General features: G+C 42.6%; 1 long non-coding RNA gene across 1 annotated transcript in view; it reads left to right on the top strand.

Moving 5' to 3' along the window:
- Window positions 1-754: 754 nt before the first annotated feature.
- Window positions 755-23,385, top strand: part of LOC123518972 — a 50,870-nt gene continuing 28,239 nt past the window's right edge. Inside the window, exon 1 of the long non-coding RNA XR_006678941.1 lies at window positions 755-867. This is a non-coding gene — a long non-coding RNA (uncharacterized LOC123518972). The remainder of the gene's footprint in view (window positions 868-23,385) is intronic.

The following is a 23,385-nucleotide window of genomic DNA, read 5'->3' as shown; positions in this document are numbered from 1 at the left end:
TAGAAAGTAAGGCAATAAATAACCCACATGGTTTACTGGAGAAAGTTTTGTGTGAACAGTCAACACGAAGAGTTTCTCGCTGTAAGCATTCCCATTATGTCAAAGAGACGATGGAAGGATTGACTGACGATGTTTATACAAAACTGCACAGTAATTCTGGCCAAGCATGCAAACTGAACACGAAAGTTATCCCATTTGTCACCACATGCGTGTCATATTTTTTTTTTTTCTGTTGCGGGTTATTTACTTCAATGTTTTTGTTCAGTCATTACTACCACTGCAGCTGCTGCGATTTTCATTTGATTTTTTTTTCACAGTTTCACAATTGCCACCATTAACATGTTTCACAGTATATGCAGGATGTGACACTGAAATCCACAGTATCTCGTTTAGGTTCATGGTACAAGAATATCAAATGCATTCTCTGAAGGCAATATTTTCCCTAGGGATTCTAATAGTTTATCTAATCAAGTTGAAAAGAACATCAGTGAAATGCGTGGCTTCTCTACGAAACCTTTGACTGCCGCGATACTCAGTATGTCAGTGTAGGAAGATATGACTGCGAGATGTAAGAAACAAAGCTCACAGCGTTCCCCACGCTTGGTGTCGACGTCCTTTTCCTTATTGATAAGGAACTTTTTGGCGTCAAACAATCAATATTCTGTTGCTGAAGCCGCAATGTATCGTACAAGTACCGAACGGCTTCGAATCAAGAACACGAAACTTTTCGACTGAGCCAGCGAGTCAGTGTCGCCGCGCTGGTTGTGAGATAGGCTTGTGTGTCACTCTGCTTTTCGGGAGGCGTATTTGTGGCAGAGCGTGGCTAGTGTACAATCTTCATTCCCTGAACCTAACCCTGACTACCCTGTAAGTATTTTGATCAAGTATTTTAACCTGAACTTCGGTAGGTAGTAAAATATTTGTGAGTAGAGCCTGATGACACGGAACACTGCGGGACAGTGTTGTTAGATCACCATCCATGATACCATTAAATATTTCGATTTTATCCATTTCTTTATAAGAATGTATTTATTGAGTTCCCTCTGTTGCCAAGCTTTAACGTTGCAAAAATTCCATTGTGGTGGTGGTGGTGGTGGTGGTGGTGGTGGTGCTCCTCTTCTTCCCTGCCTCTTTAGCTCGCGCTTTCCTAGCGGCTGTGACTCCCAGGGTATGGACACACTGTACGCGATTTGGTGGGCGGTGTAGAGGGTTGCTGGATGCTTGGCTAGTCAGAGGCAAGAACAAACAAGTGTTATGTAATGAGTGGCCATACCACACGCGGGTAGCGGTGGAGCTTGAAGATATAGCCGCTCAGATAACACGTGTTTGTTTTGCCTCAAATCCGCTAGGCATCCCGCTACCTTCTGTATACCCTCCAAACAAATCGCGTGCGGTGTGTCCATGCCCAAAGCTCAGCTATTCTAAAAGTCACGTAGGTTATGTCTAGTCCTTTTGATGCCTTACTTCCTGTTAATGGCGTTGCTTTCTGGTTGAACTGCAACAGTGATCGGCAAGATATACAGTTGAAAATTCAAATCCCTTCTACTGCAGCCTTTTCACAATTCTCGAGATGAGACGCCAAAACGTTTGAGAATACAAACCCAAGACCCTTTGTGAACCTTGTGACATTCCGCGGCATAATATTTCACGATCTTTTACTCACAAATAGCAGTCGAAGATCCCCACATACATACATCAACACTCTAATGACATTACTAGTTACTCCCAGATCCACCCTTGCTCGAGTTTCCACACAGCCCCACTCTGACATTCTTCCTTCCTTCAGCATCACCTTCTTTAACCATCAAGCAGCGTTTACCTTCCCTTCGTCAAAACATACTTCCTCTCCACCGCATCACCTCACGCTGTCTCATAAAGCATTTACATTCCCACAAAAAGAAACAATGTCAAGGATGAGGGAGGAGCAAATAGAGGTAAATAAATGAGTGTTTACAGCTATGACCAATTTATTACACGCGGTTTCCAGGATAGAGGGACGTGGATGGCGTGATAGCCGCTGACATGGTAAAGGATAATGACTGATTGTGACAGTGATAGGTGGTGATCTGGGCGAAGGGTGATGTGTGGTGAAGGGGTAATTGTTGATGGGAATAGTGATGATAGATGATGAAAAAAGGGATGGGTTGGTGGAAGTGGGACGCTGTGATGGATAGTGGTGATGGTGATAGTGTGAAGGGGCGGCGATGGACAGTGATGAGTGAGTATTGTCGCTGTGGTGTGTGGATGGGGTGAATGACGGGTGGAGGGGTGGAGGTGGGGAGAAACTGGACATCTTTGCTTGACTTAGTCGCTTCCTTCACCCTCAGTTCAAGTGTAAGTGGCTTCAAAGGTCGACAGTCGTGCATGCTGGAGTACATGTCAACTTTATCTATTTAGCTCCTCGTCCTTCCCTGATGTGTTCTCCAGTGTCTTTGAGGACGCTGCGACATCATAAGCACTACAGCCTTCATCACTTCGCGTTCGGTGTTTATTTCTCTGTGACAGGACCGCGGTGGTGCGCTGAAATGAAAAATAAACAAAAAATCAAATCAAATCAATCAATGCTGGTCTGATTTTTAAAGCTCTCTCTCTCTCTCTCTCTCTCTCTCTCTCTCTCTCTCTCTCTCTCTCTCTCTCTCTCTCTCTCTCTCCAGTTTTCTATTTATGAATCACTGTTTATTTATTTGCCTGTGTATTTTACCTTTAAGATCTTTGCCAGCTTGTTTTGTGTGTTTTTGTTCTTTATTCCATTATTTTTTTCACAATATTTTTTCTTTATATATTCAAATTTTATTGATTTCAATCCTCATACTTGAATTGATATTACTTTTATTACTGTCGTTGTTGTTGTTGTTGTTGTTGTTGTTGTTTTAATTTTGTTATCATTGTTGTAGTTGCTACTGATACTACCATAGTTATTATAATATTGAGGATAACAATAATAGTAATAATGATGATAATAATAATAATAATGATGATAATAATAATAATAATAATAATGATAATAAAAAAATAATGATAATATTAAATATTATTATTATTATTATTATTATTATTATTATTATTATTATTATTATTATTATTATTATTATTATTATTATTATTATTATTATTATTATTGTTATTATTATTATTATTATTATCATTACAATGAACAGACATTCGAAAAAGTTGTAGGAAGGAGGTGGAGGGACAGACAACTCCTTACGCCAGTGTTTCTCTCCACCTCCCCCCTCCATTATCATTATTATTTTTATTATTATTATTATTATTATTATTATTATTATTAACATCATCATCATCATCATCATTATTAATTTTGCTATCATTATTATTCTTATTATTATCTATTATCATCAATTAATCAATCAGTTTTACTATTATTATTATTGTTATTACTTATTATTATTACTACTATTATTACTATCATCATCTATTACTATTATTATCAATTAATTAATCAATCAATCAGTTTTACTACTACTACTACTACTACTACTACTACTACTACTACTACTACTACTACTACTACTACTACTACTACTGCTACTACTACTACAGTTATTGTCTTTATCATCATCATCATCATTTTAGTGTTTCTTTTTTTTCCATAGACTATCACCATCATCTCAATCCAAGTTACAATAATAGATCCATATTCTAAACACACACACACACACACACACACACACACACACACACACACACACACACACACACACACACACACACACACACACACACACAGCACGGCACAGTCTCCGTCCTGTGCAAGTATAGATCCCCTTCAGTTAGTGGACCAAATATGCAAATATCACGAGAACATGAAATAATAAAAGACAACACCTGTAAAATATTGCGGGCCATCAGATATGCAAATGTTATCACGGGATGTTGTGCATTGGCGGCCCTTACGGCTTCCGCGATACCCCTTAGTTCTTGGTAAATAGCACACATTACCACCATGGTTTATGTGTTTTGAGCCGCCGTGGTGTGGAGACTACCGCGCGTCGACTGTTTTCCTACTTTTGCGTGAGAATGGCGAGACTGTCTAACTCAGCACATGGATTGCACGAGAACTACTTTCTCACCAGGGTAGTTTGTCTCTAATTTAGGGTTTGGTAAGGATTTGATTTAGTGTTACCTTACAAACTTGTGACATTGAGTAGCTGTGCATTCATCAGGTTCAACTTCCTACTCTTTATTTTAGTGCTTTACCTGCCTGTTTCGCTGAGCAGACGTGAGAGGGTGAAAGTTTGATCCAATAATGAACAGAGGAATGTAGTCTTGGATATGAAAGGAAAGAATACTGCCGATAATTGACACAGGATTGTTTATACGTCCTATGAAGCAGCGTCTAGGCAATAGGGGCAATAGGGGGGTGAGGGGGTAGGTATTATGTATGTTTGTACAGCTCACTAAGGCAGAGTGGGATGAAATTAAACATGCCCCTGAATGGTGTGTGTGTGTGTGTGTGTGTGTGTGTGTGTGTGTGTGTGTGTGTGTGTGTGTGTGTGTGTGTGTGTGTGTGTGTGTGTGTGTTTGTGTTAGTGCGCTGAAAAAGAGATAGATAGATAAATAGATAGATAGATACTCGTAGATAGATAGAGAGAGAGAGAGAGAGAGAGAGAGAGAGAGAGAGAGAGAGAGAGAGAGAGAGAGAGAGAGAGAGAGAAACACATTCTTGGGTTATCGGCAGAATTCCTTGCCTTCCTTCATCATGCTTTACGACAAAATTGCTAGAGGTACTTTTTTTCCCAGCTCGATCGCAGTACACGGTCCTCTCCTTCGCCTCACACTGGGTGGACTTGCGAGGGTCTTTTATCAGCTTAAAGGCCAGTTTGCGATCAAAATCCTTGGCAAATTCAACGATTTATTTATCACTGTTGTTGTAGTTTCCCATTTAACTACATCCAATCTTACACAAGTCGTAGCTGTGATAATATATTTTGTTGTTACTCATAATTGACGCACAGTGACATTAGTTGTAAGTGAACTGTGATGGTTAGGATATACAATGCTCTCGTATCTTTGTGTTTCTCACGAGATTTAATCAACCTGCAGTATTTCGCCTCGGTGCCTTCTATATACCGTCATTATTTGCACCGTTCATTTCTGTTATTGCTGATGAGTGTCCTGCTGCTCCTGGTGTTGTCACTCGTGGTAGTAATAGTGGTGGCCTCTTTTGCTGCTTATCTTTACTACTACTACTGACTACTGCTACAACAACAACAACAACAACAACAACAACAACAACAACAACAACAACAACAACAACAACAACAACAACAACAACAACAACAACAACAACAACAACTGCTGCTACTGCTACTGCTACTACTACTACTTACTACTGCTGTTGCTACTACTACTACTACTACACTAATAATAATAATAATAATAATAATAATAATAATAATGCTACTGCCACTGCCACCACTTGCTACTACTGCTGCTACCACTACCACCTGCTGCTGCTACCACTGCTGCCACCACCCACTGCTGCCACTGCTGCTGCTGCCACCACCACCACACTGCTGCTGCACCACCACCACCACCACCACCACCACTGCTGCACCACTGCTGCTGCTGCTGCCACCACTGCCACTGCCACCACCATTTCACCACCCACCACCACCACCACCACCACCACCACTGCTGCTGCTGCTGCTGCTGCTGCTGCCACCACTGCCACCACCACCACCACCACCACCACCACCACTGCTGCTGCCACTGCCACCACTGCTGCTACTGTTGCTGCCACTGCTACTACCACTACTGCTGCTGCTGCTACTGCTTACTGCTACTGCTGCTGCTGCTACTGCTACTGCTGCTGCTACTGCTGCTGCTCTGCCACTGCCACTACTACCACTACTACCACTACACTACTACTACTACTACTACTGCTACTACTATTACTACTATTGCATCTATACATCATGAACTCAGCTTCTTTCACCAATAGGAGGAACAACAGTAATAACACAAGAAAAATTAAGAGTAAAAATGGTGAATATTCCATAATCAAAATATATTAACTTGATCTACAGTGGCAGGTGGAGTTACAAGGGAACACCGCCTCCTCCACTGAGAAATGTCCCCGCTAGCCTTGATTGAACCTGAAACCTTTAGGCGGCGAGGCGAGCAGTGTGCCGCAGACGCTACTGGCCGATGGTGATGGTAGTAGTAGTAGTAGTAGTAGTGGTAGTGGTAACTGTAGTAACAAAAGTAGTAATAGTAGTAGTGAAGGCGGTGGTGGTGGCGGTGGTGGTGGTGGTGGTGGTGGTGGTGGTGATAGCGGCAATTACTGGTTTTGTTACTCTATCTTTCACTTCCCTCTTTCCGATGGGTCTTGTAATTTTCCTTTTCCAATCTCATGTGAGTTCTTCCGCGTCTTTCCTGCCTAGCTTCCTTCCTTCCTATAACCCTACTTCACCTTCCAGTCAGCCGCCAGTCCTCCCCAGGCTTTGATAGGCGGAGAGGCGGCTCATCTAAACTCGAGAACCACGTGTTTTGTGTCAGAGCGTGAACCCTTTCATTAGCCATCGATGCGTTATTCGGGTGTCAGGCAAAAATTACAGGTTTTTTCTGATATATGAATGTATATCGGGCGGTAATTAAGCATCTCTAACTCCTTGGGTGACACATACTGATAGAGAAACTCATTAATAGATTTTGTGTTCGATTGCGTTTACATCAGCGCCAGATAGCGACGCCCACTCGTGTCTGCCTCACGCCGCCGCCTGGGAGCGTGAGTGGGAGAGCGTGAGGGAGAGGAGCAGGGGAGAGAGGCGCTGGAGAAGTGAAGGGAGGGTGCATGAGGAGTAGGTGGGTATAGGAGGACGTGAAGGATGTGGGTGCTGCGATTATTGTGGGAATGTTAGTTAAAGTGGACGAGTAAATGAGAATCGTAAAGGGAGATAGGTGGAGCGGGAAGGAGTATACGTGTGTAGGTGTCCATGGTGAAAGGAAGGTGGTGGATGCATGGTAAGTGAGTGGAAGCGTGGTGAAGGAAAGGAGAGGGGTTGTGGTATGGGAGATGAGATGTTGGAAGTGGGGAGAGACAGAAGGTGAAGGTTGGATAAGTTGAAGCTGCCTAGAGGAGGAGACACGTACTTATCATATGAAGCTTTAACAAACTCCCCTTACTGTTTATTTGCTGTATAACTCCCGCAACGACCCTTAAATGGAAATCAATGCTGTAGATACTTTTGTAAATTGATTATAAAACTGTTCCCCGGCACTGACTCACACGTAATAAAACTTAGCACTATTATTGATCTAAAAACGCGTGTGCCACTGTAACGTATTTCCATATTCATTCAGGTTACTATTTGGTGATTTTATACAGCTTCAAAAACTTATATGGGGATTAAAATAGTGAAAACTATGACCATTAATCTTCTGACATTCATAGACCCTTCCTAATGTAAATAAAATCTTCTAATCATCACCAAAACGCAAGGTAGAAATGCATCCCAGTACTGAAAGAGTTAACCTTGCCAACAAAGCCCAGCATACGAGTGTGACACTGATCGAATTTTACTTACAATTGTCGTGCTGCAGCCAAATTATCCTTCATGTGAGTGTGTGTTGCCATGCCACCGCCGTTACCGCAGGCCCGCTGGTTGCATCCCTAAGCTCGAGAATAAATAACGATAATATTCACGTTTGTTCAGCATGGGACAGGTAGCGAGACCCGATAAGCCATAACTGTCCGAAAAAGAGGTAATGTATGCGATGATCGACTCAAGTATTACGGAGGTGTCACCTGCAGCTGTCACTTTATGAGATTTATGTTCATAAATAGTTTATTATCTCTTACTGTGGCCGCTTATGTGGAGCAAGCATTTGTTATTATTATTATTGTTATTAATATTATTATCATTATTATTTTATTATTATTATTATTATTATTATTATTATTATTATTATTATTATTATTATCATTATCATTATCATTATTATTATTATTATTATTATTATTATTATTATTATTATTATTATTATTATTATTATTATTATTATTATTATTATTATTATTATTATTATTATTATTATTATTATTATTATTATTATTATTATTATTATTATTATTATCATTATTATTATCATTGTTATTATTATCATTATTATTATTATTATCATTATCATTATTATTATTATTATTATCATTATTATTATTTATTATTATTATTATTATTATTATTATTATTATTACTATTGTTGTTATTGTTATTGTTATTACTATTATTATTGTTCCTAGTGGTGGTAGTACTAGTGACAGCAGTAGTAAGTAGTAGTAGTAGTAGTAGCATTAGTAGTAGTAGTAGTAGTAGTAGTAGTAGTAGTAGTAGTAGTAGTAGCTATAGTTGTAGTAGCTGTAGTTGTAGTAGCAGTAGTAGTAGTAGTAGTAGTAGTAGTAGTAGTAGTAGTAGTAGTTGTTGTTGTTATAGTAGCGGTGATATTTTTGGTGTTAAAGTATCGTGTGTGTGTGTGGGGGAGGAACGGGGCCGCCACAGAATGGTTTCATCGTGTCCTTTGCTCCTCGTAAGGACGCCTTGAAGGGACTGACGGAGCAAGGGGACTGGTGAGCCACTTTCCTTTTATCAATATTCCTATGGTGGGACGAGGGAAGTCGTCTTGTCTTGATTATACTCTGCTGTGAGTGGTATTTCATCTAAGGATATAGATGAAACTCATTTTGAGATGAAAGTAAAAATACATTGTAAGTATAAGGTAAATTAAAACTAATTCTGTCCCTCCTTTTAGCAGTTATGACTTGTGATTGAAAAGGTCATGTCGTTTAAGGAATGACATTATGTGAGTGCTTCTTTTAACCTTTTACTTTCTTCATTAGTTACTATTTTTAATATATAAAGAACATTTACAAACTCTCATATTTTTTTTTACATAGGATATCAATAAGAGTGGAAAGAGAAACTCCTTATTTTAGAATTGGCCACTTACATACTTCAATCAATACGTGAAGTAACATTAAATTACGATTACACGAGAATAAAGTCTGTCCCTGATAATCCGTGTCGTCACCAGCCTGTCCTAAATGTCGTGCTGGCCAAGAGTTTATCGTGATTCATGAGGACACCATTTGGCCGCGGCGCCACCACTCTGAATCGATCATAGGAGGTGCGAGAAGCCCTAAATGTGTTTTAGGAACAAGTCTTTACTGACAGAACAATCCCAGTGCTCAAACATTTCCACACCTCTTTTGTCTTTGGGGCATTTTGCTCTCTACTTAACCTCTTCAATACTAGGACACATTTTTACCTAAAGGTTTGTGCACGATTGGACCATTTTTTTTTTTTTTTATATTAAGAAGGATCTATGGAGGTCAGAAGATTAATGGCCACAGTCTTCACTATTTTAATCCCCAAAATGAGTTTCTGAAGCTGTATAAAATAACCAAATAGTAAGCAGAATGAATATGAAAACGTCATGGTACTGAAGTGGTTAATGTTTGCGTCTCTTTAAAGATAATAAGCACAAGAGTAAACCGCACTACACACCACGCACGCAGGACACCAGAATGAAACGGTCCTGGTCGCACACGGCCGACACATTCATGGCTAACTGCTGGTCATGTTAGTCACTCCCTCGGCGCTTCGATGTTTTTCCCTCACTATTGTATCTGTAATATCTAAACATTTGAGCAGAGAGAGAGAGAGAGAGAGAGAGAGAGAGAGAGAGAGAGAGAGAGAGAGAGAGAGAGAGAGAGAGAGAGAGAGAGAGAGAGAGAGAGAGAGAGAGAGAGAGAGAGAGAGAGAGAGAGAGAGAGAGAGAGAGAGAGAGAGAGAGAGAGAGAGAGAGAGAGAGAGAGAGAGAGAGAGAGAGAGAGAGAGAGAGAGAGAGAGAGAGAGAGAGAGAGAGAGAGAGAGAGAGAGAGAGAGAGAGAGAGAGAGAGAGCTATAAAGTTTAAGGATATTCAATGACACCCACCACCTTAAGACTTTACCACCTTATATTTTTGTCATATTGTTCAAAACTATCTCGCTCGGGGCTATTCACCGTCAAATTTTGTCAGCGACGGCATGTTTATTTTGATCGGCGGGCAGACAGAGAGAGGCGAGAATGGGAGAATATTGTCAATAATTAATTTCGTCTGACACAAAGTAATATTTATAGCGAGACATTCGGACCAAAGCTACACATGTTTCAGATTTTATGTTAACACTTACACATCACAGGAGACGATAACATATATATGCTGAGGTATTCTACTTACCAGATCAGTTACTCAAGTTATGCCGATCGAAACTCGTGGCTACAAAACAACCCGTGCAGCTCCTGAACTTGTAGATGGGCGTTTACTGGATTACAAAGCAACGGAACCTTACTTACATGTACTGAATGAGGCACGACAAGCTTCAGATACTCAAGCACTTCGATAAGGGATGAGTTTGTATCCAATTTTAAAAGCGATTCGTGAATATGTTATGTGGATTGGTAACAGTGTCTCCTTCTATACATTGCTTTATAGGAGAGAGAGAGAGAGAGAGAGAGAGAGAGAGAGAGAGAGAGAGAGAGAGAGAGAGAGAGAGAGAGAGAGAGAGAGAGAGAGAGAGAGAGAGAGAGAGAGAGAGAGAGAGAGAGAGAGAGCAGGAAAATGTCTATTAAAGTGGAAGAATAGCAATTTTGTCCTCCTTTCTAGGTGACACGTTCCTCATTCGAGCCTGAGAATTCGTGCACAAGCAATAAATCAATGAAAAATTCGCCACACTGGGAATTTCAAGGAAGACGAAGAAATATTGTGTGCATTCACCCTCCCCCTCGCGGCCTTCACGGGGCTGAGTGATGGAACGTGAAAATGAAAACCATTCACTCACAACTGATGGCTTTCCAAGAGGGACATTGAGATGGTATTGGCTGGGCACAGGCGGGGCATTCAAGGTAATGGTATTTTGCAAACACACTGTACAAAGTAAACAATAAGCGTCATTAACTGGGCTGCAGCTGTCTCGCGCCGCCTCGCTGATGTATAGCCTTCATATGTTTAACTCATGCGTCTCTTCTTTGCTGTTGTCTATTTTATCATTTTCTCCTCTCCGTCTGTTGTTAGTCTTTGTGCGCTTCATTCTATATTCTCTCTCTCTCTCTCTCTCTCTCTCTCTCTCTCTCTCTCTCTCTCTCTCTCTCTCTCATAAAAACAGATACATTTGCAGCTCTTCTCGGTTCGCGAGTGTTGGTGTGATTGGTGGCAACATTGTATTGACACGCCGCCATTCTCGGTTCCTGGAGGATCATCTTATGAAAACTGCTAAGCCATAAACGGACGCTTCTCTCCCAATATATTTCAACAGGTTTTTTCCATTTATCATACAACACATAACAAATCTAACATATCACCCTGGAACGTTCCTCCCTGTGCAGGCGTCGTAAAGGTGTGCAGGGCCGTCATCAGCCGCCGCGCCATTGCTCACCGTCTCCTGTACTGTCATCGCCAGCCGTGCGTCAGAGTTTAGTCAAATAAATGTAGTTTCGACGCCCTCCAGGCCGCATGCAGTGAGGCTCTCAGCGGTGGCCAGCGAGGCTTCACGCGGCACAATGTGGCCGACACAACAGCGGCGACTTCGTCAATACGCGGTGCCCTCGGTTAAGCGACCTTCATAGCGGACGAAATAGAAAACGGAGATTGGATTCACACCCTTCAAGAACGTTCTGAGGGACTCTCGTAAACAAAGTTGATCAACACTTTTGGCTGATGCTCCATGTTATATTTCTGAAAAGTTCATTTACTACACTTACTTTTCTTCGCGAAACGACCGAGTCTCAATATCCTCGCAAAGCAACAATGTGTAGAAGTTGCTTTCGGGATCAACTCTTTGAATGAATGCTGAATAATTTGAGGATACTAGAAAAAGAACGAAGTGGAATTAGTACATGGACAGTTCATACCTGACACGCAAAAGTACCTCTCACTGAGCACGTAAGACTTCAGGAGGGAGACCGCTGAGTGACGCGTGCTTGGGAGACACTGCACGGGTTCTCTGCCTCCTCTCTGTCTGCATCCTTCCCGCCCACTGCCGTCACTGCCTTCACTACTTCCTGTGGTCTTAATAGCGCCTTCCTTCTTTGCATCATGCACAACAGAGGAGATTAAAGTGTGTGTGTGTGTGTGTGTGTGTGTGTGTGTGTGTGTGTGTGTGTGTGTGTGTGTGTGTGTGTGTGTGTGTGTGTGTGTGTGTGTGTGTGTATTCATTTTGTATTGGATCTAAAAGCAGGCTTCATAAAACTACTAAATATTCTCTCTCTCTCTCTCTCTCTCTCTCTCTCTCTCTCTCTCTCATATCCATACTGCCTCCATATCTTCGTGATTTAACAGACATGGCATTTTTTCTTAAAGGATCTCAATGTTGCCACGATAGTTACTGTTTCAAATACATGTTTTTAGTGTTACTTTGTTATTGTTCATGGATTCCTTTTATCTCTTGAAGTTCGTTATATATTCCACATTTTTCGTTTTACAAATAGAATATTTTCATGCTTGAGAAGTTGAGCGTGTTTGAGATTTCGTGGCTAGTGCTTTCAAGAACCTCTCCCCCTTCCTCCTCCTCCTCCTCCTCCTCCTCCTCCTCCTCCTCCTCCTCCTCCTCCTCCTCCTCCTCCTCCTCCTCCTCCTCCTCCTCCTCCTCCTCCTCCTCCTCCTTTCCTTCTTTCCCCCCAATCGCCTGCGGGAGTCGGGGTCGAGAGCTTCCCATTGCCAAATAAAACACTAGCCAGCAACCGCCACGCATAGAAGTGCTACGTATTACCATATGAATGAATCCTTCCTCATTATTCAATTACGTCGACGGCCATTATCACGCAGCTACATCGAGGGGCGGTGTTGTTCTTTTCAGTATCTTACATTCACATTTAAATCAGCGGTGCTTAGGGCAGCTACACCCACGACTCTAAAAAGGGCAATTACTTCTATAACATGAATGCGTAAGAATAAAGTGAAAAGCTGCCTCTTGCTTCAATCCACCCCATGCAACTTTAATTTCACCTGCCTCTTTGATGTTCGTATGATGCAAATTAATCATGTTGAAATCTCTTTATTCTCCGGCTCATAATGCTCATTCAGCAATGTTTATCGCGCCGGAAAATATTGCATACAAGTTAACTTTTATATTCATCTTCGCCCGCCTTTCACAGCTTTCAAAAGGTCAGGGCAAAAAATTAAGATTAATTTCCATTTCGCATCTTAAGTCCTTATGAATTAGAAACCAAAGGTTGCCGGTACATTTTTCCTTTCTCCTCAGTCCTTTCAATCTTTGGTGGACGCGCACAAAGCAGGATTTTTTCGAAGGCTCCTTGAGAGTCGTGAGTAATTACTCGACTAACCAGAGACCGCACTCAGCCTCCTCAGACCTCCATCCCGCTAAACACACATCGCATAATACACCTCATTATGACAGCGGCCTTTGGCGGCACATTAAGCTCTGTCAGGCAAAGGAAGCTGCCTTTGATTACACATTCGTTGCGTTATATTTTTTCAGAAAATATATTCATGGTAGTTTAGTTCGAAAGAAGTTTGTTCATCAAGCAAGGAAAACAGAAATTTTTAGAACCTGAGTCAACTGTTGTTTTGGTCATGATATTTTTCTCGTATTCAAACATCGCAGCGTCAACAAGCAGGGGAGAACGTAACGAGGGAGCGGCTATTGAGGCAATGTACTTTATGCTCAAGTCTTAGACGAACAAGTAGATGATCAGAAAGAACTCTGGTTGCCCTCCCAGTGTGGCGGGATACCGGGAGGTGCACTGACTGCAACACACTGTTCTCCTCTACCATCTCGCCGATACATTTGGAAGATCGTAGTTACATTGGAAATGTATTCACAGTATCAGTAGCAATAATCTTTTTTGAAATTTGTCCAGGTACTTACTTTGTCACCATGACAGAGCACATAAGATAGTTGATTCTTATCTTTGTGTATGTCCTATAACATAAAGAAGAGAAATGCCACTAGTCTTCAGTACGCCGAGAATAATAGCAAAGGCAAACAATAAGTATCATAAGGTGTGTGTGTGTGTGTGTGTGTGTGTGTGTGTGTGTGTGTGTGTGTGTGTGTGTGTGTGTGTGTGTGTGTGTGTGCGTGTGTGTCAGAGAGTCGGTGAATGAGAGGTGAGAGGCTGTTTGGAATCACTCATCGTGTGTCGGGGAAGTGGGTCGTACGCACTGTGGCCGCCGGAACAGTGTAATTATTTTTTGCTGCACAGTCTTATCATAAATCATCCTAATTGTACAGCTTTGTATTGTATTGTATTGTATTGGATAGACAACGCTTCTTTTCACAGCTAAGTAGGTAATAAAAGGAGAGGCATAACCCTACTGGTGCCTTTAATTTGACCATGAAATTTCTCTCAAAAGTAGTTTCAGTAATTCTAAAGAGCACTCACCTCAACCTCTCAGGGAAAGCTCTGTGTAATACATACCAACAGAAACCCAAACTAAAAGAACAAAACATTCAATAACAGTAGAGGGAATGTTGTACAGTATCGCTTATTCTCCGTCGAGTTCTGAATAGTGACCTGGTGGATCTGTGGTAGCGCTCATCCCGCGTTTGTATGGTTGGAAGTTTGATTCTAACATACAGTGGTTTCTCGGTGAGCAAGGAGGCGCTCTCGTAACTCCAGGCGACACCATATGGCCGTTCAGCTGCGTCATCATCAGAGTAACTTTTCGTTTATTTATTTCATCATACTGTATTGGGTGAACATATAATTAAGTCTAAATCCATACCAGGAGAGAGACTTTCACAAAAGGTGAGGACAGAAGGAAGCACTTGGGGCAACAGTCTCATTGGTGGAGGAGTGAACAGGTAATAGACAGGTGATCACTAAGTTACAAAAGGTGTAGGCTTGTAGCAGCCTCCACGGCCAGCTAATACCCTGTCATTATCAGTCACCGCCAGTCCCTCCGCGTCCCTATTCCCTCAGTCTTACCCTATCTTCCATGGCCTTTCTCTCCTTCCAATTTGACTTGTTTACGTTGATGAAGGAGGTCGGCCTGAGCTCATAAGAGATAATCGGCTATTAGGTGTAATTATCAGCGTTTTATTACTATATTTACCCTCTCTTAGGAAGACCGCAGGCAATTGTGTTTGAGATGAGGCTGGCTGGCCCCGTGACACCCTTTCACCAGTACTTCCTTGATGAATATGCACACTTACTTTGATGTACTAAATGTTTATCAGGTGAATAAAAAGCAATATTCTTTGATTAGTACTGAGTTTCAATCCCGATGTATTGGATAACAAGTTTTGACAAGAACGAGGGATCACTGTGCTGGAGGGACTGTCTTCTCATCAACCACTAAGAAACTAACCACACTCCTGTAGCACGTCCCTTAAATGCTTGCTTTCTTCTCATCCCTTTAATTACAAGATGAGGCATTTTTCATAGAGTTAGCACACACACACACACACACACACACACACACACACACACACACACACACACACACACACACACACACACACACACACACACACACAATTGCAGTGGTGATCAAGCTGGGTTCACGCAGCGGGAAGCGGCTTGCCTTCCAAACACATTTAGCATTATCTCGTAAAATTTCTCTCTTTAGTTCATTGGGCTCCTTTGGCAGACTCCGGCAGCCTGGCAGGGGAGAGGCGAGGGATCGTCCGGGGAGGCACAGGTACACAAAGCTAATGAGGGAGCTCTACCTTGTAATTAGGAGGGTAGCCGAGAACGTGCCCCTCGCCTCTTCTCTCGCCCGTCCCTCTCTCCTTTGAGTCATTCTAGGCCCTATGTGGTCGTCACTTTAGAGTTACAATTGCAGGAGGTAGTGGACCCTACTAAATACCACTTTTCATTAGGTCTTGCCTCATTTCTCTTCCGTTTTCACCTTGGTCTCGCTGTTGTTTGCCGTATCGATCATCGCCTCTGTGGCTGGGGAGCCGCGTCCTGCCCCGCGTGGGTTAACTCATGATGTTTGTTCTGTCTTCCTTCTGTGTCGTGTTTGCTCTTCCTAACCAATCTGTCTCGCGTAATGTCTTCCCGTCCGCAAGAGCTTGCCTGCCAACTCGTTTATGCTAACCGATTTGTCTTCCCTGTTTCACTTCCCCTTACCCATTGCGGCTTATTTACAAATTTAACTGACTTTTCGTGAGGTTACTCAGAGCGACTAACGGACGGAGAGAGCTAATCTAAAGAGTTACTTATACAAGAAACAAGTTTGTTGAACCGAAGGTGAAGGCATAATCTGTGTACACTTAGCCGCTGGGTTTTATGCCACTGGGTGTTCTTACTGGCGATTCCATGTTTTTTTTTTTTTTTTTTTTGTTGCAATGATGAGAATGTATCGTATTTGTGTCACATTAATGTTGCTTATCCTTCGCTAATGACACGCGACGCATTATTTGACGATCTGCATGTGTATCCGATGAAATATTTGCTCAAGAAAAGAAGTAAATAAAGCTCTCAAGACTGAACTGTCCAAGATACCGTGAAGAGTGAGGGAATAATAAAGGTTACTGTCAAATTAATTGCACCATTGATGCATGTAACTTTTGTGCCTATATTGTGTTTGATTGACCTCTACAACATCTCTCTATTCAGTGTTTCATGGAAGTCAAACTTTAACGCAAATGATAATAATAGAAATAGATAAGCCGTGCTTTTCCGTCGCAGAGACTGATTGATAATATTTCCGTACAGTGCGTGGCTGACGGTCGATCACTGGAATGAAATATGATCTATACGTAATGAAAACTAAGACGACATCTTCATAATATTCAAAATTTACCGTAATTTCGAACCCGATTCTTTTTTGGCCTTCCTGAAGCCAATCAGTTGATCTACATTGTTGGTACGGAGCTCAGTCGGCGCCTTCGCTCCCCTCTTTGTGTGGAGAGGTTTATCATTCCCAGTGTTCTCTGGAAGCACCATGGATTCCTTTCATCTCGTCACTCATTTGCATGTCTGCCCCGTGTGAGTAATGTCCCTCACACGTTCATCCGTCAGCGAGAACTCGTGTCACTTCCTTGAGTGGCGAATTTTTCTTCCTGTATGACTTTCTTGCCCTTCTTTGAAATACTTCATCGTGTTTTTTTTTTTTTTTTTTTTGCTCACGGTGCATAAATACTTCTAGTCGTACAATGGTGCTTGAATTACAAAGTCAAAATATGTAAGTAAGTCAACATCCTCAGGCGCTGATTTTACTCCAGTTGTGTTTTCTGAATCATGACTATGAAAAAAAAATTGCTAAAGAATCCTCTGCGTCGAAACATGGCATTGTGAATATGATAAAAACTAAAAATTATATATATGGACGATAATTTAGAAAAGGAAACATTATGCATGGGTAATTGTCAGTTTCCCTGCGTGGCTGCCGTGCTGAAGCGCCACATATTCCACAGTCATGGCTCACCACTATTTTTTATCACTCATGCAGCGCCCAGTACAAGAGTTCACTTAAGGCTACCAAAGTCAATGCCACCAACACAGAATACCTAATAAAACGTTTTCCTTCACGATAGATTCCTTCAACCTAACACAGTCTAACTCAGCTTGTCGTTGAATATCTTATTGCAAATCATGTGGAGTGAATGTTCATTTGGTGAAGATTACTCAATACACGCTAAAAGAAGAAAAATAGAGAGAGAAAAAAAAAACACTTCATAAATCAAATAAACAGCAAAGTACAGCGCATCAAAGACAAAGGCACTACGCAACACTCAGAAACTAACGGTATCACAACCCAAAAATATTAGGAACCTCACACAGACCAGGAACCAAACATATCACAATACCAAGTCATCATCTCACTACTTTGCCACACCTTCAATGCAGAGTTCACGAGCACCCGACATTCTTCATTCTATAACATCACAATTTACTAACATTAGGGACTCACACAAAGCAGGAACCAGAGCCCATATTGAGAAACACTTCCGAGCTGCACCTTCACTATTTTCAAAGGGCTCTAGTTCAAGTGACACGAGTTTTTAATTATGTTTTCGTGACTAGTGACATGTTAACAAATTTTCTGCATTATCAACAGGACAGATAGTCTTTAGAACTCGGCTAATTCTCTCTATGGTCTTTGAAAATGATCATGGTGAGAAGGGGAAACGTTTCTGAGTATGGCGCTAGAGATATCACAAAGCTCAATCATGTCACTACATACCATAAGTCTGAGGAACACTACACTCTCCAGAGGCCACGGAAACTCTATAACATTCTATAACATTACAATTTACTAACGTTAGAAACACACACAAGGCAGGAACCAGAGATATCACAAAGGTCAATCACCTCACTACATACCATAAGTCTTAAGAACACTACACTCTCCAGAGGCCACGGACACACTATACTGTATGCACCGGAACAATCTGCACTGCCCTTGAAGACACCGTGCACTCCATATATTACAGGCACCTCACAGACACCACAGTATGGCTCATATTCTAAATCACATCTTTGCTTCACTTCCATTATTTCAAAACGCTTTATCTTAATTTACACGAGTTTTTTAAGATGTTTTTACAGTTCTAGAGGAAGTGTGACAAGATTTATACACTATTAACTGGAGAAACACTTTTAGAAACCCCGCTAATCATCTCTTTGGCCTTGGATAATTGTCGTGGTGAGAGCAAAGCGTTTCTGAGTACTGGCCACTGTAAGGAGCGCTGACACCTTACATCTGTCACCAGAAACTGAAGATGCTTATATCTTAATGGTGCGTGAGGCATTTCTATGAGTCATGATCACCACATCTCCATGGGGGAGTGGGACATACCTGCTAATCACTATGGAAATAAAGATGTTAATAAGTGAAGCACAACATACACACTCACGGGGGACCAGGAACACGTAAAGCTTTGATGCAGATACTCAAGTCGCCACACACTTAAGAGGCCAGGAACGAAGTGCATGAAAGCCTTACAATTTCCAGGAATCTGAAGTACACACACACACACACACACACACACACACACACACACACACACACACACACACACACACACACACACACACGTAGTGTAGTGGTTAGCACGCTCGACTCACAAGCGAGAGGGCCGGGTTCGAATCCCGGTAAGCGGCGAAGCAAATGGGCAAGCCTCTTAATGTGTGGCCCCTGTTCACCTAGCAGTAAATAGGAACGGGATGTAACTCGAGGGGTTGTGGCCTTGCTTTCCCGGTGTCTGGAGTGTGTTATGTGGTCTCAGTCCTACCCGAAGATCGGTCTATGAGCTCTGAGCTCGCTCCGTAGTGGGGAAGACTGGTTGGGTGACCAGCAGACGACCGAGGTGAATCACACACACACACACACACACACACACACGGCCCGGTAGCTCAGTGGTTAGAGCGCTGGCTTCACAAGCCAGATGACCGGGGTTCGATTCCCCGGCCGGGTGGAGATATTTGGGTGTGTCTCCTTTCACGTGTAGCCCCTGTTCACCTAGCAGTGAGTAGGTACGGGATGTAAATCGAGGAGTTGTGACCTTGTTGTCCCGGTGTGTGGTGTGTGCCTGGTCTCAGACCTATCCCAAGATCGGAAATAATGAGCTCTGAGCTCGTTCCGTAGGGTAACGTCTGGCTGTCTCGTCAGAGACTGCAGCAGATCAAACAGTGAATTACACACACACACACACACACACACACACACACACACACACACACACACACGGTAGCTCAGTGGTTAGAGCGCTGGCTTCACAAGCCAGAGGACCGGAGTTCGATTCCCCGGCCGGGTGGAGATATTTGGGTGTGTCTCTTTTCACGTGTAGCCCCTGTTCACCTAGCAGTGAGTAGGTACGGGATGTAAATCGAGGAGTTGTGACCTTGTTGTCCCGGTGTGTGGTGTGTGGCTGGTCTCAGGCCTATCCGAAGATCGGAAATAATGAGCTCTGAGCTCGTTCCGTAGGGTAACGTCTGGCTGTCTCGTCAGAGACTGCAGCAGATCAAACAGTGAAACACACACACACACACACACACCAGAGCTTCTACAAAAGCTAGGGAAAAGGGACCCACACAAACCAAGGTCGAGGAGCACCACACACACACACACACACACACACACACACACACACACACACACACACACACACAGCGAGGACCCTAACATCTCAGAAGATCGGCATTCATGAGGCAGATAAAAAGGGCGAGCTTGTCCCGTCCCTCCATCCCTCCAGCGCTCCCCGCACCCCACACTTGGGTCTGGGTTAACACTCCTCATCGTAAGACGGACCTATAATCATTCAATTACCTCGCTACTTACCCAGTCCCGGAGTCGTTGTATTTGGTATGCTTCAGTCTTTTGTTTGATTTGGGCGGCTATTTAGCGTGCACCAAGCAGACTCCGCCGAGGAGCTTAAGAGGGACGGTGGTTACGGCGGGAGATCAGTCTTACCGCCGTCTGGCCAGAGGGGCGGTTGAGGCTCGCAGCGTCTTGGTCATTCGTTCTCGTGCTACACGCAGCTCGTCTCGACGGAGCCTTTGGAACAGTCATCAGCCAAGTGTAATTACATACTTTATTTATTCTTCTTTTCTTCAAGTAGACCCGCTTACTTATCATAACCAGTCTATATATTACCTGCAACTCTTTCTTCATTGTGGTTGACACGAGGCTCTCAACCAATGTTACCTCCGCCACTGAAGATCCGCCCTTGTGTGGATCGCTGTAAGGGCTGTTTGTATAGTTGCTGGATGCGCCTGTGGAGTGCGGTGGGCGGAGAGCCTAGGTATCGTCGGGCAAATAATTATAAGGCAGCGCAGGTACTTTAGTCACATTAGCACTCTCTGAGACCTGCTAAACGCCGACACACTGATTCAGAATTCCTTGTCTGGAGGTCCCGAGCGCGCCCTTCCCACTCTGAACACACGTTAGGAAAAGACACATCTCAGAGAGTCATAGACAACAAAATGTGAGATGCGGTTATGAGTGTGACTTTGAAATATAAATTACAAAACTGAGATTCATATGGATAGGTGTAACTAAGCCTTGTGTAAAAATGTATCTTGTAAAATGCGCTCTTTTACACATGGTATATGCGTTTGTAAGGGTATTGAGAGTGGAAGAGGCCGCTAAATGGTCACAAAAGATACAGGAAATAACAATCTGAGCCTGGCCACCAGAGACACCAGCTGAAAAATAACAGATACAAATTCATGACACAGTAACCCGTAGTTTTGTAAGAGCAATGTATACAAAACAGTACCAAGTTGCTTAATGTAATTGAAAAAAAAAAAGATCAAACTGAGGTGTTATGTTGTAAACGATTATTTGGATGTGTGTTAACCCCTTCGATACTGACACACATTATTACCTTGAGTTTTGGGTGTGATTAGACGATTTCATTTGCATTAGAAAGGTTTTATGAAAGTCAAGAGATTAATGGCCAGAATCTTTTTACTATCTTAATCCCCACATAAGTTTCTGAAGCTGTATAAAATCACCAAATAGTAACCAGAATGAATATGAAAACGCGTCATTGTACTAAGGAAGTTGAAGAAAGACTACGATCTGTACATTGAAGGCTATGGAGTACATGAAAAGCTAGGATCAACAATAACAACGAAACGAAACGCCCCACCAGCGGCATCCACAGAGCGCTAACCAGACAGGTGTAATGAAGCAAAGCCCAGTCCAGGCCAGGCCACCACCAGCCTTCAAAGGTCTTCAGGGTTCATTTGGGCGTGAAGGTGGCCTGGCTCTCTCTCTCTCTCTCTCTCTCTCTCTCTCTCTCTCTCTCTCTCTCTCTCTCTCTCTCTCTCTCTCTCTCTCTCTCTCTCTCTCTCTCTCTCTCTCTCTCTCTCTCTCTCTCTCTCTCTCTCTCTCTCTCTCTCTCTCTCTCTCTCTCTCTCTCTCTCTCTCTCTCTCTCTCTCTCTCTCTCTCTCTCTCTCTCTCTCTCTCTCTCTCTCTCTCTCTCTCTCTCTCTCTCTCTCTCTCTCTCTCTCTCTCTCTCTCTCTCTCTCTCTCTCTCTCTCTCTCTCTCTCTCTCTCTCTCTCTCTCTCTCTCTCTCTCTCTCTCTCTCTTCTCTCTCTCTCTCTCTCTCTCTCTCTCTCTCTCTCTCTCTCTCTCTCTCTCTCTCTCTCTCTCTCTCTCTCTCTCTCTCTCTCTCTCTCTCTATATTGTTCGTGGATCTAGAGAGAGAGAGAGAGAGAGAGAGAGAGAGAGAGAGAGAGAGAGAATTTTGGAGACACCTTTCTCTGTGACAGAAGAGGGGACAATTAGAGTAACGGAAGAACAACTTGAGAACAGTAAAAGACGAACCCAGAGCGAACAGAGAAGTACTTAAATGGAGAGGTGAGGTAAGGAAGTTTGCTGTAATGGCCTGGAATAGACGGGCAGCGGACACACACACACACACACACACACACACACACACACACACACACACACACACACACACACACACACACACACACTAGACGTTTGGAGAAGGTTGGGAGTAAATGGTTGAGAATGATGATGATGATGATGATGATGGTGGTGGAGTACGTGGTGGTGGTGGTGGTGGCTAAGATACGTGACACATAAATGAGTTTTGTACTCCGACACATGTCCAGTGAATTAATATTTTCATTACATTTAAGTCTGTCAGCGGTCGCAGCTTTCCTGACTTGGAGATACGTGTCTACTCGTACCAGTAACATCTTCATAGTAGTGAAAGGTTCCTAGTGACAGATGGCTGATGGGTTCGGTGGAATGCGTTGGCAATTAGGAAAAAGGACACTTGGATTGGCTGTCATGGTAAATATAACGTTAGTTCATATATTTTCCCTCTTGTGAACATTGCCACACGTAATTCATCTTACATTTTGTTTTTCTCCTATAGGTTTGTGTAACAATTTGTTGTTCACGTTTGAAAGGCTTTAAGCTCTTAAGTGTGGCTGAATTTGCATAAAGGAGTTCTTAATGGAAAGGAAAGTAGGCCACAACACGAACCTGCAAACTCTACTCATTCGTTGTAACAAATTCGTACACGATTGCCTGTAAAGATAATTCACGCCAGTGTGTTGTATAATCCATATGTTAAAGTAGCCACACGCGTTTGTCGAGCGATAATAACAGTTTTGGGAACAGGTGCAGCCCCACACTTTACTGCACGAATAATAATTATCGTCCTCCATCACGTGCAAGTCGAATAACAACATAAAGTCCGTATTCTCTATTGCCTCACATTGGTGACTGGCTTTTTATATGTGCGGCTCGCGTGACGCTGCGGGGATGTAATAGAGCCAGTGTGTGGCTGAAAAGTCCCACGTTTGGCTAAGTCAGCTTTTACGATTTGTTAATACATGCTTTCATTGTATGTCATGCTGAAAAGAAACTTCACCTTGGACCAATACATACATATATACATAAACACACACACACACACACACACACAGAGAGAGAGAGAGA

Source organism: Portunus trituberculatus, chromosome 44 (assembly GCF_017591435.1).
Source record: "Portunus trituberculatus isolate SZX2019 chromosome 44, ASM1759143v1, whole genome shotgun sequence".
Taxonomy (NCBI): domain Eukaryota; kingdom Metazoa; phylum Arthropoda; class Malacostraca; order Decapoda; family Portunidae; genus Portunus; species Portunus trituberculatus.
This window is presented reverse-complemented; position numbering and strand designations above follow the sequence as displayed.